This window comes from Platichthys flesus, chromosome 14, assembly GCF_949316205.1.
Source record: "Platichthys flesus chromosome 14, fPlaFle2.1, whole genome shotgun sequence".
Taxonomy (NCBI): domain Eukaryota; kingdom Metazoa; phylum Chordata; class Actinopteri; order Pleuronectiformes; family Pleuronectidae; genus Platichthys; species Platichthys flesus.
The window spans coordinates 478,656-485,653 of record NC_084958.1 but is presented as its reverse complement, the minus strand read 5'-3'; positions in this window follow the sequence as shown (position 1 = coordinate 485,653).

The following is a 6,998-nucleotide window of genomic DNA, read 5'->3' as shown; positions in this document are numbered from 1 at the left end:
GGAACATGACAAGGATGTTCTTAGAAAACTCAATCAAATACAACTGGTGGATAATAAGAAAATTAATAAGCAAGCTCTGGTTAAACAGAATCAGGCTCCACTAGAACAATCACTACTACAATCACAGCTGAACCAGGTTCAGCTCCAATCGTTCCAGCCATCATCAGTGGTTCCAGTCATTACATTACATGTCATTTAGCTGACGCTTTTATCCAAAGCGACTTACATTTTTAGAACACTCATCATTTTATGAGGGGCCATCTAGGGGTTCAGTATCTTGCCAAGGACACCTAGGCATGCAGATGGGATAGAGTGGGATTCGAACCGGCGACCTTCTTGTTGCAGAGCACCCGCTCCATCCCCTAGGCCACGCTCTCCTACCAAGAGTCAGCATTTGATCAAGCACAGAACTGGAGAGGAAGGTTCGATCCAAATTTTGAACAACATTCAGAAGAATGTTATGATTGTGGACAGTTTGCCTGTGAGTGTAACAGCTGGATAGAATATGGAGAAGGAGAATACTGAAGAAAGTAGGGGGCTACATGACCCAGCCGGAAAACACTGGATGTTCTGCAAATGCTTGTTTGCAAGAGAAATTAGGACCAGTAGGAGCAGTTTGTTTTTATATTAGTGATGTGTTTCCAGGGGGGAAATGGACAATGGGACTTATAATTTCACATTTACTTATAGAATGTTAATCTGTATTGTATGTTTTAATTTGTGTCTGTCTTGTATGCAAAGATACTGGTTTTCTTTTCTTTCATTCTAGAACATATTGGGGGAAGATCACTGAGAGGGTGGTTGATGTTCAGGGACTCAGACACTTCAAAGATGAAAAATACGGATTGACTGAAGGACTCTGGACAAAGATAAATATCCAGATTCAACATGACATCAACACTACAACTGAGAGTCAATGCTGCTGAGAAACTGCAGTGTTCTTTATTTTTATGTTTTCTCCGTAGATGTAGAAGTGATATTAAAAATGAATTTTATTCTTTGAAATGTTAATTACTTGGAAAAATGACATTTTCTGTTATTGGGTAAATATACTGGGATCTCAGATGTTTTATTTTTCGTGATCTTTAAGGATAGTGGTGTTAGGCAGGGAAAGGTCCATTGGAAGCTCCAATGGGGCAACCAGGCTGACTTTGGACATTATTTTGTTTTTATTTGCTGAGAGTCCCATATATGTATTTGCTTAAAGTAATTTCCTTACAAAATTTGTTAAAATTTCTAATTTCAGTAGCATGGAGTATGACGTATGGCCGCCTGGGCAGAGGGGTCGTGAGAGAATTTTCCTGTCTAGTTTGTTTGATGGATATTTAAGGAAAGATAGCTGCCTGACAGGTTTTTCACTCTCACTCCTACACTCCATAACTGTTGCTATATTGTTAAAATTATAATGTAGACAATGTGTTATTTTTGTCATGATCATATACCTGTATGTTTTATTCTTTTGATTGTTTCGAGACTTTTTATAGTCTCGAAGGGGGGTTTATGTCATGTATATTCGTTAGAGTAGACCATGTTGGGACGTGTCTTAAACACAAAGACAGGCTTATATACTTCTGGACTCTCAGACATTCTCGGAGAGTCCTCCAGGTGTTTGTGTTATTTGCACTTTGACTTCTTGGGATTACTTTTGAAGTAGGGAATTATCTCTGACCAGCTAATGGATGGGTTAAGAAGGAATGTTCCTGACCTGTGTGTCTTCATGTTAGGACACAGAAACAGGCCCTTATTTAGTCAGAAATCCCATGTGGGATGTGTTTTACCTGAAGTCATGGGTGGAACCAACCTCCCTATATAACTGTGTGTAAGACCCCAGCACGTCAGACGGGTATCTACATGCCTGACCCGACCTGTAATTTCTTGTAATAAAACTTGTTACACTGAAACTACTGGGTCCTCGGAATCCTTCCTTCATCATCAACAACTTCTACAACATCATTGACCTCTCGGCTGCATCAAATATACGATAGCATCTAACCAGAAGTGCAATTAAAGGCAGTAAAAGTGCAGAGTATTGTGCATAGTGGAATATGTAAATAAATAGGAAGTATTAGAATTATAAATATTTGATCAATATAAAACTGTTAAAATTACAACTTTCCGAACATAACATCAAGTTATGCTTAGTTATTGTTTTAAAAATTATAACCTGAAATATGACATATTTCATCGTTAATTGTGTTACCTCAAATGGACATATTATGAAAATTCGTTAATTTGGGTATCTGGATTGTCTACCGACCCAAAAACTCTACAAAAAACAACTCCCGCGATTTGTTATGGTTCCTCTAAGTCAGAAACATCATGCTTGAGTGACTGCGAGTGGGGGTCAGCTTTTAAAGGAACAGGCACTCAAAACACGTAAATCTGAGGAGGGCTGTTTTAGACAGGGTTAAAAGGGCGCTGTTTTAAATGATCCTTGTGGTATTTTGATATGTTACAGACATTTCATTAAGACCCCAAAGAACAATATCAACTTGTGGTAAAATGGGCATAATATGTCCCCTCTAAAATATACTTCAATGTAAATACTATCGAACCTTTGGTTTTTTAATGCAAGACCATCTCCTCTGTACAGAGTACTTCATTGAATAGTGCTACTTCAAGTTGGTCAAAGATCTAAGATGTTCTTCCACCATCGGTAAGGTGGAAGGTGTCATAAGTGCGCATTCAATATTAAATGTTTTTACTTAATTTAACTTTTTAATGGTTTCGGAGCTCACCTATCAATGTATTTACCAAATGCCTTACTGTACTCTATGTTTTTATCTGATAAATAAATAAAGTGATGTTTCTTGAGCGTTTAAAGAAGACCAGAGATTAAAGAACATCATTTGGTTAAACCAACCAAAGGATATGTGAAAAGACCTGAATATTTTATTATGGGTTTATCATATTATGTTCTACTCATCTTGAGGAGTTGTGAGTCTTAAAAAAGTTCTGCAATGTCTCGTGTGTCTGAAGGTGATGGCGAAAATAACACTGATGATTTCATAGTGATGTAAATACGGTTATCTCACCTTGCACCTGAAAACCTGGACCTTGAAATATTGTATTACAAATCAGGGGTACGGCGTACACAAAGGCTAAATGAGAGTTTATTAGGCAACCCTACTCAAACAGAAGATGCTTTTGTGTTGCATTTTGGGAAATGTAAGAACAAGCTTTTATAGTGTCTTTTAAATAGGTATACCTCCATATTGTTAAATTAAATTCTTCAATTTGAAGAATTTAATTTTAATATATAAACAAAGCTAATAGTATTTTTTATTTTTGCAGTCCTTTGACAATTTGTCCAATTTATTCATTTTGTGATATATTACAAGAATCTTTTTTCTTTGTTGGCTGAAGGGCATTAGTCACACTGAATAGAATAGAATCCTAAAAAAGGAAATTAACAAAGACAGAATGGTCCCAACAAGGATCTACATACTTCTGAGTTCTGACTGTTGGTAATTAATTTAAATTACCTTGAAACAGACTTAAAAGAAAAAGAAAATATCTGCAGATTTAAAAAGAAGATGATAGAAAATCAAAAGTAACTAGGGCTACGTTGTAGCACTACAGGCCCACGCACAGGCAGTTAAATGTCAACAGTTGTCTTTATTGTCGTTCTATTATTTCATAAATGCAACAAACTATAGTTTTTATATATATTGTATGCGTATATGTATATATATATATATATATATATATATATAGATAGATAACTTTATAACCTGTGTTATCAAATATGTTGTGCAGCACCAGACAGCTTTAAATTAGGGGAAGAGTGGTCGAGCACAGGCAATTTCAAGTCTGTTGCGGTCGGGGAAGAGAGAATGATCGATGACCAAGCTCATGTCTCTGCCTTGCGTGCGTTTTAAGCTCTGCAGCAACAATAAAGGCTCCACTTCCTGTAGCCAGCAGGTTGCGCTAGGATTTTAAGTCATGGTGTCTTTGTAGATGTCAACAGGTCGCGACTCTTGTCTTACATGTCTAGTTTGGAGTTGATTGGACAAAATATGTCCAAGATACAGACGCTCGTGTTTTGATGGCGTGTGATCAGACTTTGACTCCACGCCATGGTCAGAGTTTGGTGTTTTCCTATTTTGTAACAGGTAAAAATAGCAGTTAAATGTCAACAGTTGTCTTTATTGTCGTTCTATTATTTAATAAATGCAACAAACTATAGTTTTAATATATATTGTATGACTATATATATATATATATAACTTTATAACCTGTGTTATCAAATAGGTTGTGCGGCACCAGACAGCTTTAAATTGGAGGAAGAGTAGAGGAAATAGTAATTTTGTTGTGATGAAGATCGTCTAAATTTTAAGTTGATCTGATGAAAGCTGTACGACAAGTACATAAAAGAAAAAATATGGAATATGACCAAAATGGCCACTAAAGTCAAACTGGCGGGCTTCCTGTTGCGTTATTCATAATTTACTGATGGACTTTTTTGTGCATCTAGTCATGATACACAATAGTCTTTGTTTTTTTTGAGGATCGGTCAATGCTAAATGAGGGGCTTTTCCGTAGGTGGCGCTCTTGAGGCATTTTGCCACGCCCTTTTCAAAAAACTCCAGAATACGTAAATTTACGCCGCCTTCGAATTTACTGCAAACTCCTACAACTTTTTGAGCACATTAAAGCCCTCAAAAAGCCAATTAGTTTAAGCGGAGAAAAATAATAATAATAATAATAACTAGGGCTACGTTGTTGAACTAATGGGCCCGAGCACAGGCAATTTCAAGTCTGTTGCGGTCGGGGAAGAGAGAACTTTCGATGACCAAGCGCTCGTCTCAGCATTGCATGCATTTGCGCACTGCTGCAAGATAAACGCTTCACTTCCTGTAGCCAGCAGGTGGCGCTATGATTTTAAGTCATGGTGTCTTTGTTGATGTCATCAGGTCGCGCTTCTCTACATGTGTAGTTTGAACTCGATTGGACCAAATATGTCCAAGATACAGAAGCTTGTGTTTTAATGGCGTGTAATCAAACTTTGACATCACGCCAAGGTCACACCGTGAGACAAGAAATCGATCTTTTAATAACTTTTCATCTCCATCTTGTTGTGATGACACTCAACTAAATTTCACGTTGATCTGTTGAAAGCTCTACAACAAGTACATCAAAGTAAAAGTGTGGAATATGGCTAAAATGGCTACCAAATCCAAAATGGCGGGCTTCCTGTGTGGTTTAGCATATCTGTTCAAGAGACTTATTTCTCTGTCATGAAAAGACACATGTCACTATCGATTTTTGTAGATGTAGGGGGCGCTAGTCAGTTATTTTGACACGCCCATTCCTTAAAACTATCTGTATATCTTCAGGGGTGGGCTGTTGATACACACATGTTGTTTGAGGGAGCTGGACCCATGAACACAGAAGTTACAGCAATTTCGTGTGTCATGGTGAGTTGAACTTTGATGACACGCTATTAATAATCCGCATGATGAAAAGTCACAGTAATCGTAAGCCTACATTATCAATGTCTTGAGACCCATTAGACACAGTTTGACATGGCTTGACAAAGTGGATGAGGAGAAATACATCCAAGTGTTAAATGTACCAAAAACAAAAATATGTCTGATATAGAGAAGCTCGTGTTTTGATGGCGTTTCATCAAACTTTGACGCCACGCCACGGTCAGACGGTGTGACGAAAAGTTTATCTTTTAATAACTTTTGATCTCCATTTTGTTGTGATGACACTCGTCTAAATTTCAAGTTGATCTGGTGAAAACTCAATGAGAAGTACATCAAAGTAAAAATATGGAATATGACCAAAATGGCCACTAAATCCAAAATGGCGGCCTTCCTGTTAATTTTTTCATAATGGTCCTTGAGGCTTTTTTGTGCATCTTGTCATGATACACAACCATCCTCATTTTTGTGAGGATCAGCAAATGCTAAATGAGGGACTTTTCCGTAGGTGGCGCTGTTGAGCCATTTTGCCACGCCCATTTCCAAATACTCCAGAATACGTAAATTTACACCACTTTCTAATTTACTGCAAACTTTTAAAACTTTGTGAGCATGTTTAAAAATTCTATAAAATAATCCTTTCAATTTCAATAGGGCCTCTCACCAGAGGTGCTCGGGCCCTAACTAGGGCTACGTTGTAGCACTAACGGGCCCGAGCACAGGCAATTTCAAGTCTGTTGCGGTCGGGGAAGAGAGAACGTTCGATGACCAAGCGCTCGTCTCAGCGTTGCATGCATTTGCGCACTGCTGCAAGATAAACGCTTCACTTCCTGTAGCCAGCAGGTGGTGCTATGATTTTAAGTCATGGTGTCTTTGTTGATGTCATCAGGTCCCGCTTCTTGTCTTACATGTGTAGTTTGAACTCGATTGGACCAAATATGTCCAAGATACAGAACATTGTGTTTTGATGGCGTTTAGTCACATTTTGACGCCTCGCCACGGTCACACGGTGTGGCGAAAAATTGATCTTTCAATAACTTTAGATCTCCATCTTGTTGTGATGACACTCGTCCAAATTTTCAGTTGATCTGATGAAAGCTCTCCAAGAAGTACTTGAAAATAAAAAACATGGAATATGGTCCAAATCGAAAATGGCGGGGTTCCTGTTGCGTTTTTCAAATTGCTCCGAGCGCGTTTTTTGTGCTTCTGGTGATGATACACAACTGTCTTCAATTTCGTGAGGATCAGTGAATTCTAAATGAGGTGTTTCTCCATAAATGAGGGGAAGCTCCGTTGGTGGCGCTGTTCAGCCATTTTGCCACGCCCATTCTTTAAAACCATCTGAATATCTTCAAGGGAGGGGGGCTGATGATACACACATGTAGTTTGAGGGAGATGGACCCATGAACACGGAAGTTAAAGCGTTTTCGTGTGTCATGGCGAGCTGATGTGACGCCCCGCCACAGTCAGATAGTGTGACGAAAAGTTGTTTCTTTGATAACTTTAGATCTCCATCTTGTTGTGATGACACTCGTCTAAATTTTCAGTTGATGTGATGAAAGCTGT